Source organism: Oratosquilla oratoria, chromosome 2 (assembly GCF_046742065.1).
Source record: "Oratosquilla oratoria isolate Oo_2021 chromosome 2, ASM4674206v1, whole genome shotgun sequence".
In the NCBI taxonomy this organism is placed as follows: domain Eukaryota; kingdom Metazoa; phylum Arthropoda; class Malacostraca; order Stomatopoda; family Squillidae; genus Oratosquilla; species Oratosquilla oratoria.
Genome location: NC_134778.1, coordinates 64,378,989 through 64,391,488, shown reverse-complemented (window position 1 = coordinate 64,391,488; position 12,500 = coordinate 64,378,989).

Sequence of the window (12,500 nt, the reverse complement as noted above, 5' to 3'; positions counted from 1 at the left end):
TCAAGGAAAGACTGAGTCCAACCTTGGCTTCCAGTCTTAATTAAGACTTCATAAAGTCAAATTGAGACTTCGTGAAGCCCGTGGTAAACATTTAGTCCAGCACTGTGAATAGATTCAAAATTAAACTAAAGAAATATTCGTTTTCTGTAATTACTTATCTTTACAACTGATGATGATATGTTTTAACGTCACAAACTCCCTTCAATCGGAAGGCTAGGACGGAGCCCCTCACAGAGGGTTTTGTAGCTTAGAATTTAATTAACTATGCCCTTGGTTCAACTTCGCCGGTGGCAGGATTCGAACAGCCATCCCCTCGACCTTCGCCGCAAGTAACGACGCTCTAACCCACTCAGCCAGCGAGCTTCCATTATGGCAACCTTGATATATTTTATTACGACAGAAGCTAGGTCATTTTATTAAAGTTCTAGAAAATGGGCTGAGGTCACGATGACATAGAGACTTTGTCTAGTCAAAGGTATTTTAGAACGTTAAACTAGGAGCTTCCATCTTTTCAACTAATAACAAATTTTAGAAATTGCTTGAATTAAATCGTCTGTCAACAGCTTGAGTAAAATAGTGTGAAAAATAATTAATCAAAGTTAATTTCACCACGCCATTCCTAGAGAAGGGAAGGAAAACAATAAATATAAAATAATTCCCACCCCCCATCAAATAACAATACAAACTATCAAGAACAGTATACCATCTCCCAGAGCAACATTCTATGTTAAACATATAGAATAATCACAGTTTGAGTGAAAAAGAGTGGAGACAGGGAATCTATATATTTCGATTGCAAACTGCAATCCTCTTCAGTAGATACAAAGTATATAGAAACGAGTGCTACTTAAGTAGCACACTTGACAAGAGTACGGGAACACTGGGAGACGTCCATACCTTCGGCTCACTCACTATGTGAGGTCAAGAGGCTCACATAGTGGGTGAGCCAAAGGTAGAGACCTCTCCTAGTGTTCCCCTATTCTTGTCATGAGAGTGAGTGCTACTTAAGTAGGACTCACCCTCCTATTCTTTGTATCTACTGAGGAGGGTTGCAGTTTGCAATCGAAATATATAGATTCCCTGTCTCCAGTCTTTTTTCGCTCCAACTATGGTTTTCACGTGATCGACAAATGTGGTATTACATTTTTCATCAGGAATATAGAATAATCTTTATACGACACCTCACTAGTAAGCAATTATTTTTACTAATAAATATATATCTAGTCCTAAGATATGATACATGTATGATACAAGTCTCTGTGCTGTAAATGAAAAAGGATATCTTCAGTATTGTCACCTTTGCAAGGAAACAGACGCTTGCAGACCATCAGAAGCACGACAGACAGACCCACCCCCCCAGTTTCAAGAATCTAATTATCTCGTACGACTGTAATACTGCATAATGCAACAATTACCTTCAGTGCTAAGAAGGTTTTGTAGTCTTTTATCTGAGCTCATTCGGTGTTTTGTATATTAGGTTCGTAGGTTGCAATTACAATTTTGAGAACTTTAAAAGCTGATGTTGCATGGAAATGCATTTCGAGATGTAAATTTCTTTTTTTATGTATCAAGTAGATGATAATAAAACCTTGATAGCGCAATGAGCTCAGTCACTACCGCTTTGTCACGTCCAAGCTGAGTTCGAGTCCTCGGTTCGACCACGTTTCAATTTCCAATATATGTCTCCATCGAGCTCCTCGCTAGTCTCGTCTGCGATGGCTTGGAATTGTGGTTGGAAACATGTATATATATATATATATATATATATATATATATATATATATATATATATACACCAAGGACTTTTTCCCCCTTACAAGGGGGGTAGCCAAAAAACAAAGGCATAAAAACCTCTCCGAGCCATTCCATCCCTAACATATTCCACTCCCCTCCACACCCTTCCCTCCCTCATTTTTTTATGTATCTAGTAAATGATAATACAAGTTCTTCTGAAAATAATAAAAATTGTGACAAGGTAATGATTCACTAAGTCAAGAATAATCCCATGATGGAACGAAATAATCTGGCAACAGTTCGGTAGAGTTAGTAACTTCTGTTTTTTTGTTTTTTGTTTTTTTTTTTGCTCGTTTAACTAATAGTGACAAGTTCGTAACTTCGAATCATTTTCTTTTATTTGTTGGATCCTTTCACTAACAGTAACAATCTTACCTCTTTACAACATCGTCTAATAACTTCAATTTTTCTCTCCCTTAAGTAATATTAACAAATTAGTAACTTCCGGTTTGTTTGTTTGTTTGTTTTTGGTGGGGAGGGGGGCTCCTTTAACTAATAGTGACAATCCTACTATCTTCTAAAAAAAATAATTAAACTCACGAAAAAACGGCACGACGATCTCACACCAGGAGACGCTCAACTATGACCCAAACAGCCACCTTTGCCCTGCGTGCAAGGACTGCCACGGCAAGTGGTGCTCGTCACCTAAGGCACACACACTCACTTCAGACATGATTCCAAGTCGTATGGAAAGAGGACAAAACCAGAGCTCCACAGCGTTATACCATCCTCTCTACGATCTTTAGCATATTGTGTGTGTGTGTGTGTGCGTGTGTGTGTGTGTGTGTGCGTGTGTGTGTGTGTGTGTGTGTGTGTGTGTGTGTGTGTGTGTGTTTGTGCATGTGTGTGCACGTGCATACCTGTGTATGTGCGCGCGCGCGAGCGCGCGTGTGTGTGTGTGTGTGTGTGTGTGTGTGTGTGTGTGTGTGTGTGTGTGTGTGTGTGTGTGTGTGTGTGTGTTCATGTGTTTGTGCATGTGTGTGCACGTGCATACCTGTGTATGTGCGTGTGCGTGTGTGTGTGTGTGTGTGTGTGTGTGTGTGTGTGTGTGTGTGTGTGTGTGTGTGTTCATGTGTTTATGCGTGTGTGTAAATGCATGCCTGTGTATGTGTATGTGCTAGCGCGCGCGCGCGTGTGTGTGTGTGTGTGTGTGTGTGTGTGTGTGTGTGTGTGTGTGTGTGTGTGTGTGTGTGTGTGTGTGTGTGTGTGTGTGTGTGTGCGCGTGTGTGTATGTGGTGGCTAATCCCAGACAACTCTATGCAGCTGAAGAAGAATCCCCTACTCTGTTACGAGTTAAGTCTCCCTTTAACCATCTTTGAGCATCGTCGTCTCGCAATTTAGACAAACACTCGATGGTTTTGCTTAACTGAGGAGAAAACTCGACGGCCCAATTTCCAACGGACCAATCATCGTGGAGAACATTTTCCAACGGACCAATCATCGTGGAGAACATTTTCCAACGGACCAATCATCGTGGAGAACATTTTCCAACGGACCAATCATCGTGGAGAACATTTTCCAACGGACCAATCGTCGTGGAGAAAATTTTCATCCACCCCCCCCTCTCCATATACCATCTTAGGTGCCAAGATAAGAGGGAGGGAGGAGGGTGGAGGGGAGTGGAATATATAGGAAATGGATTAGGTGGGAGTGGTTTCTATGCCTTTTTCTTTTTGGCTACCCCCCGTGTAAAGGGAAAAAGTCTTTGGTATATGTATGTATGTATGCATTATGATATGGTTTAATGTCACAAACTCCCCTCTATCGGAAGGCTAGGACGGTGCCCCTTTCAGAGGACTTTGTAGCGTGGAATTTAATGAACCATTCCCTTGGTTCAACTTCGCCGGTGGCAGGATTCGCACCGCCAACCCCTCGACCTTCGCCGCATGTAACGACGTTCTAACCCCGCTCAGCCAGCGAGCTTCCATTATGGCAACCTTAATAGATTTTATTACGACACAAGTTAGGTCATTTGATTAAAGTTCTAGAAAATGGGCTGAGGTCACGATGACATGGAGACTTTGTCTAGTCAAAGGTATTTTAGAACGTTAAACTAGGAGAGTTATGAATCTCGTATGGAACTGTGTAACAAGCTGTACGTCGCGGTATTGAAGCGAGTAAAGCCTCAATAAGGTGACGAAGCGGTTCTGTGTAGCCAAGAAGGCCTGACCTCCAGTTTGAAGATGTTTTGTTGATCCGCAAACTTTTGCACCTAAAGTTTGGCTTCTGATCTGCATAGAAACGCTCAAATTAGGTCTATATAAACAGTGACGTTTTGTCTTTCTTTCTTTTTTTTGGGGGGGGGAAGTTTTGGGATTTTGTTCTGGGTTTTGATTGTTTTTGTTTTTGTTATTTGGTTTTAATTTTATTCATTTATTTATTTATTATTATTATTTTTTTTTTTTTGGTTTGCGATTTTTACGTTTTACTTTTTTCTGTTTTTGCTTTTTTTAACGTTTTGGTTCAATTTCTTTTTCGCCACATAAAACGTCGAATGAGACCTTACAACTTTGTCTCGTTCAGATATTTTCCCCCACAATAAAAAAAAAAATGCTAAAACAATAAAAACACCGAAAAAGAGGGCTGCCGTGCTTATCCGTGCTGCACATTTGGCGAATCTGATCGAAACTGACAGACATCCTGGTTGTGTTACAAACACGTGGTCAGTAGTATTTTTGACTCATGGAACGAGGCTGTGGAGGGAGAGGGAACCTAGACTTGATTAAGCGGGAACATTCTGAATGGGATCAGGCTTCATGGATCTTCATGTCAAATGAATGGAAGAAAGAAAGGAAAGGAAAGGAAAAGGAGGAGGAAAGAAAGAAGGGGAGAAAAAGAAAGAAAAGAAGGAAAGAAAATCAGGAAACAATAAAATGAAGGAAGAAGAAAAATAACAAGAAAAGAAACAAAAGAAAAAAGAAAAGAAAAATAACAAAAGAAAGAAAAGAAGGAAAGAAAATCAGGAAACAACATAATGAAGAAGAAGAAAAGTAACAAGAAAAGAAAAAAGAAAAAAGAAAAGAAAAATAACAAAAGAAAGAAAAGAAGGAAAGAAAATCAGGAAAAAACAAAATGAAGGAAGAAGAGGAGTAAACAAAAAAAAAAGAAAAAAAAATGAGGGAAGAATGGGAAGAAGGTAAAATTAAAGAACGAAAGAAGAAAAGAAAGAATAAGAGTGGGGAAGAAGAAAAGAAAAAGAAGAAAGGAGAAAGAAGAAAGGAAGAAAGGAAAAGGAAAAGAATGATAAGAAAAGATGGAAATAGAGAAAAGGAAGAACGAAGGGAAGAAGTCGCTGAAATGATTCCGTGCTTCTACATGTACATCGATGCAGCAGCTCAATATCTTTCTTCTTTTTCTTCCTTTCCCTTCCCTCCCTTCCTTCCTTCCTTCCTTCCTTTCTTACTTCCTCCTTTCCCTCCTTCCTTGTCTACTTCTTCAGTCTATTTTATCAAAAAAAAAATTATCTAATCTTATCTAATTCTTATTTGATTCTATTCATCTATGTGTTTATTTTCACTTCATACTTCTTTCTTTCTTCCTCTCTTTCTTTCTTGTGCAAGAATGATATGACACCCCAGTCTGCCAGTCTGTTCCGTCTTTGTATTGACAGAAAGCTTTGGAAGACAACGAAACGGCTCAGAACAAAATACACACAAGAAACGTTTTTCTTTTACTCCTTTGTCCTACTGACTTCCCCTGGGATGCAACGAAACAGCCTTGCAATAGGATCAGAGTACACATTCCATATCACACGTAAATCTAACCAAAGGGAACTAAGATATCCCAAATCTTTCCCCTAGTACATGAATGACGTAGTTCCTAGACTTCATGAATAATGTCTAGCTAATAAAACACACCAATAATCAACAAGTCCTACCACTAGGACTCGAACCCTTGGATGTGCGACTGCTAACCACAAAGCAAGGACGTTACCGTTGTACCACGCTTGATGATACAATAGGAACGAACGTAGCGTCATTGCTTTGTGGTAAGCATACTAACATCCAAGGGTTCGAATTCCAGTGATGGAACCTCTGGATTCGCAGCAATGGACTGAAACGACAAATTTAGATTTAAGAAGTAAAAATAGGCAAGAATTGGTTTACTAATAGGATGGTCAACGAATGGAATAGACTTAGTAACCATTTAGTGAGCGCTGAAACTATCGGTTGTTTTAAGAAACTGTTAGACAACTTTATGGATGGGGATGACAGGTGGTCATGGACATGGAACTGCCTAGTGTAGGCCTTATGGTCTCTTGCATCTCCTTCATTCTTATGTTCTTATTTGTCGTAACTTCACATACATCAAGGGACTTCAGAGACGCTTGCTATCTCTACATCTTTATGTAAACACCAAGAGGCTAGCTACACGCGTGTCTGTACTCATAAAGACACGCGATAAAACATACAGCAAAGATAACTATGGAATCCGCCAAGGGTTGTGTGTGTGTTACTTCAAAGGAAGCACAAATGATAAAGAAAACAAACTTAAATTATAAGAAGAATAAACACTTGGAATACCCAAAAGCAAAAGCGAGCTTACTGTTCAGTGTTGAATCTGTTTTAACCACTTCAGAAAGAGTCAAATTCTTGCGCACAGCATCGGCTGCCATATGTACGAAGCATCACACTACTCGCATTGTAAAATATAAAGTCACTGCTGTATTACTCGTTCTCTTTTACTCTGAGTAATAACAAACACAGAAAATGTGATCAAACCAGTTCACAGAATCCGGGGTAACTCATGTAGAACTACAAATATATATATATATATATATATATATATATATATATATGTATATATATAACCAAGGTATCCTCGTGTACCCACTCACGCCTATGACGCCTACGGAGGCATCACCGTCCCGAAGAAGTTAACTCTTTAGCATCTATAAGCGATTCAATCCTGGCCGTCAACAAGTAATTTTGTTCAAATGTAAAGCCTTATAGACCTCAAAGTTAAACAAGATAACATAACAACAACGAAATATGTGCCACATGCACACGATCACCATGAACACTAAAATGTGCATGATGTGATCAAATCATCAACAATGTCGCACACTTGTTAGCGAATGCGCCTTGGACACGATCACCGACCCAAAGAGAACAGTCTTGTCTATGTTATTTTGTCTTATTTAATTTTATCTTATTTCAATCTATTCCATCTTTATTCTATTTTATTTTATAATATTTAATTCCATTTTATTGTATTCTATTTTGTTTTATCTTTAGTGTTTTATTTGATTTTGTTTTATCTTATTCTGTTTTACTTTAATTATATTTCTGATTCATTTGTTCATCCATTCAATTTATTCGTTTATCTATTTATTTACTTATTTATTTATTTTTCTATCATGCAACTTGATAATATACCTGACCAAGCGGTAAAAGAGAGAAAAATCTCACTCCCAGATTTATACGTAAACAAACCAACAGAAACAGAAATATGCAAACCAACATTTTATCTTTCACTATTGAAACAACATCAATACGATTGATGGTCTGAATGGACTCGAATTTTCCTAGTCACCTTTTCCTCTGTTGGGTCTGATTCTTGTCAATGTTTTTTGAATTTGAAGAAATGTTGAATATGTATTTTTTGTCAAGTATTATAGGATCAAAATAATCACTCTTGCAGAATTGTTAGTCTTTTGTTTTAGATATTGAGAATGAGTCATATTTAAGAATGAGTCACACACACAAACACACACACACACACACACACACACACACACACACACACACACACACACACACACACACACACACATATATATATATATATATATATACATATATATATATATATGCAACAGTAATCACATAAAACACGTGAATAAAGATTTATTCTTGTAACCACGAGGAAAATAAAGATCGGAATACTGAACGTTTTCGTCTATTAAGACATTTTCAAAGTACTTTGAAAATGTCTTGATAGACGAAAACGTTCAGTATTCCGATCTTTATTTTCCTCGTGGTTACAAGCATATATATATGTACATATATATATACATATATATTATATATATATATATATACATATATATTATATATATATACATATATATATATATATAATCATACCCAGCCTAACTTTACTCCTTAACCCTAACCAATATAATCTTTCTTAATGAAATATAGCTTTAAACACTCCCCCTCCCAGGTGTGCGCCGCCCCATGAAGGTTGGGAAACCCTAGTTTGAAAATACATGCATACACAATTATCATATATACGCATTCTTTTGCGTGCATGTGTATGTGCATGTGTGTGTGTGTGTGTGTGTGTGTGTGTGTGTGTGTGTGTGTGTGTGTGTGTGTGTGTGTGTGTGTGTGTGTGTGTGTGTGGATTGACAATAAATGTCTACAGCTAAAAGGTGAAGAAATGTATCTCGTTTATCTTCAGAATATATATGGTTATAGGGGTTTATCTGCAAAAACCTAGGAGGAGTTTGTGAATAATCAATTTCCGCCCGCACTAAAATTAAATGAAAATAACCAATATTTCAACATTTGGTAAAAATTATACAATCATTTTACATTTACATGCTTTCTTCTTACAAAAGCTATCATGGTTTGTGGCAACATTAATTTCACAAATATAAATAATATTTATGGACACATACAATGGTTTGTTTAATCATATTAATTCTTATGTCACAAAAATGCTACGCGACTTAAGGGGACACTACAGTAGTGGCGTGTTCCCACACCATAAACCACCTAACTTTAACCCTTAACCCTAACCAAAATATTTTTTTATGAAATATAGTTATCCAAGTACCTGGAGTGATAGGGTATCAGAATATATATGGTTATGGGGGTTTATCTCCAAAACCCAAGGAGGAGTTCGTGAACAAACAAATAAACAAACAAACAGACAGACAGAGGCTACTACTTTATTATTGTAGATATATACGGGGTAGAAGATTAAGATGGGCTGGTCACTGTGTCCGAATGCATATAGACAGACTACATAGAAAAGTGATAGAAGCTGTAATAGGAAGCAGACGACCACTCGGGAAACTCATGGTCTTTTGTCACTTTCACCATATGTTGGCACGATGTTTATGTATTTATATTGTAATGTTGTATATTTTATTTATATTAGTGTGATATTGTATGTATTAATTTCAGTAGTGTTTTGTATATATATTTCTAAATTACGTATTTATTATTTTTATCAAATGCCGCAAGGCTTGGCGGGAGTAATCTGGCAACCCTGCATGGGCAGTGTCGAAAGCCAGTTGACACCTGACGTTCACGTCTCCCGCACACTTGTCTATTGTGTTCGTGTCATTTTGTCATTTGGCTATATTATATATGTATACAGTGCCTCTTGAGTTTCATTAGCCACCCAGAACATTTGGTGGCAGCGGTTCAAACGATTAGTGACTAATCTATTACAAACACTCGAACTATACTTTCATATGAAAAGACTACGAAGTGACTTTGATTTGCGTACCGGCTTATACGTTAACATTTGTGTTCTTGTGCTGTGTTTTCTCCCCATTTCTTTGTTCCAGCCAGGTATTTTCAGTGAATATGAACTATTAAAAGACATTATAGTACTCTGGACACTGTGTCTTCAGTTGTATTTCGGCGCAGGCCGGTTGCCGTCAGGTGATTTTTTTCCTGCTATTCCTGGACGCCATCGTCGCCTGTCCTGATCATTGCTCCGTGGGTACCCTCAGCAGAAATTGCGCCTGGATGGTGAATTAGACATTTTATTTCCTCCAGGAGAAGCCAAAGTTAAATCTGGTGAAAAGATCAAGGCAGTCAGAGACTTCCCTGTACCGAAGTCGGTTGAAAATGTACGGTCCTTCCTTGGACTTGCAGGATATTATCGTGCATTCATTAAAGACTTTGCTTCAATTGCTCCCCTCTCACTCGCCTTCTCAAGAAGGACTCTTCCTTCCAGTGGCGTGATGTCCATCAGACAAGTTTTGACTCTTTGAAGCTTGCTCTTACTGAAGCACCTGTATTGGCTTTCCCTGATTATAGTATCCCCTTTACTATTTGTACAGATGCTTCTGGTACAGGTATTGGAGCTGTACTTATGCAACAAGTAGAAGGAAGTAGACCTCATGTTATTGCATATGCTAGTCGCATTCTAAACAAACCTGAGTCCCGTTACTCTGTTACTCATTTAGAGGCCCTGGCTGTGGTGTGGGCTTTAAAGCACTTCCGTGATATCATTTTTGGATATCCTATTACAGTCTACACTGACCACACTGCTGTCACTCAGCTTTTTCAAGGAAAGAATCTGTCAGGTCGCCTAGCCAGATGGTTCCTCACGATTGAGGAATTCAATCCAACCCTAAACCATTTGCCCGGGCGAGCTAATCATGTTGCTGATGCACTTTCACGGAATATCCCTGTTGCTGCTATTACCGTGATTAATAACTTTTCCCTGCAGGATCTGGTAAAAGCTCAGCGTGAAGACCCTGTCTGGTCTGCTGTCATCTATGCTTTGGAGTCTGGTGATGATTCCACCTTACCAGCTTTACCAGTACCTCTGTACCAATTTTCCCTGCAGGACGAAGTTCTCATTCGCAATGTGGAAGTGTTTGAGCAGGATGTGGCGCAGCTAGTGATCCCTGAGTCTCTAGTTCCCATTGTTTTATCCCTTGCTCATGATGCCCCTCAGGCTGGTCACCCAGGTCGTGACAAAACTCTGGCTATGGCACGGAAGAAGTATTATTGGCCTAAAATGCGACTAGACATTGCCTCTCATGTGGCCCGGTGTAGTTCTTGTGCCCAGAACAAAGGTTCTACGAGCACTGCTCACATTTTAGAGTACCCTATTCCTTCTCGCCCTTTTCAGACTGTAGCTATAGACCTTTTGCAACTGCCTCGTAGCACACAGGGCTCTGTGTATGTCCTTGTATGTGTGGATCATTTTAGTCGTTTTGTGGTCCTAGCTCCCTTACGTAACAAATCTGCACCAGTTGTAGCACATGCTTTTGTTTCCCATGTGTTGTGTCCATACACCACTCCTTCGGTGCTCCTTAGTGATAATGGGGCTGAATTTAAGAACGAGGTTTTGGCAGGCATTTGTGCACGTTACGGCATTAAACAAACTTTTGTTACTGCTTATCATCCGGCGTCCAATGGGCTTGTAGAGAGAACAAACAGGAAAATTTTGGAGATCTTACGTCACCTTGCTAGTCATTTTCATGAGTCTTGGGAGGATTGGCTTCCCCATGTTAGTGCTTGTATCAACAGCACCATAAACGCTTCCACGGTAAAAACGCCCCACTATGTTGTCTTTGGATCAGAGAAACGACTCCCTTATGACATGCTTGACAGTCCTGCTCGTCCCCTCTACAATGTGGATGACTACAGTAAACTTCAGGATCATGTGCTGCATGATATTTATGCGTCTGTTAAGGACAAACTTGTTATTTCCAAGGCTGACATGTTAAAACACCAACATGGTCGTGCTAAACCTGTGAACATCATTGTTGGGGATCATGTCTTTAGGAGCATGCCGGACCGCCAATCCAAACTAAATTGTAAATTCACAGGTCCCCTTTTAGTAACAGAACAGCTCCATCCCAACAAATTCAGGGTTTTTGACCCATCTACGGGTCTTAGTGAGATTTGCCATTCTGACAGGCTTAAAAAGACGCAGGTGCCCATACCTGCATTCACCCAACCTCCCCCAACACTCAATGTTCCCATTGTATCACCCATTGTGGACCATTCGTATCATCTACGTTCACGAAGTGCTAGGCCTTGATGGTCGAGTGAGCCTCTTGTATGTATTTTTGTGTATTTGTATGTATTTGTATGTAATTGGATTGTGAAGTTTTGTACCCCTAGCCCGTACTATTGTAAATTGTGTATTTTCTTGGGCGCAGACTCATTTGGGTTTAGCGTACCTGTGGTAGGGGATGTAATCTTTGTTATATTTGCAAACTTATTTTTCTGCCAATGGTGTTTTGTTCTAACCATTGTCCTATGACTATTGTCTAATTCATGTGTATTTTGTGTTGTGTATTTTGTATTGTTTCATGTTTCATGTCCCGGACGTCCGGCAATTGTCCTATGTATTTTTTTTTACTGGCGCCAGTACATTTCTTTATCATTGTGTATGTGTATTTGTGTATAAACTTCTTGTATTTTTTGTGTTTTATACAATTCCATGTCCTTTTTCTTGTTTGTATATGTTGGTTAATTATTCAATTATGTATATGTATTTGTGTAATGTTTTGGGTGTGCTTAAGTTCCATGTGTGCCACACTTCTGTCTGCCACTTGTGCGTGTGGTTTGTGTGTGGCTTGCTTGTATTTGTACTCTGCCTCGGTCAGTTTTTCTTGGTTGCTCGGTGTGGGCACCGAGGGCGCGGGCCGAGCGATGTGTTGGCACGATGTGTATGTATTTATATTGTAATGTTGTATATTTTATTTATATTAGTGTGATATTGTATGTATTAATTTCAGTAGTGTTTTGTATATATATTTCTAAATTACGTATTTATTATTTTTATCAAATGCCGCAAGGCTTGGCGGGAGTAATCTGGCAACCCTGCATGGGCAGTGTCGAAAGCCAGTTGACACCTGACGTTCACGTCTCCCGCACACTTGTCAATTGTGTTCGTGTCATTTTGTCATTTGGCTATATTATACAGTATAAGTATACAGTGCCTCTTGAGTTTCATTAGCCACCCAGAACAACCATCTGGCCTAAATAATTATA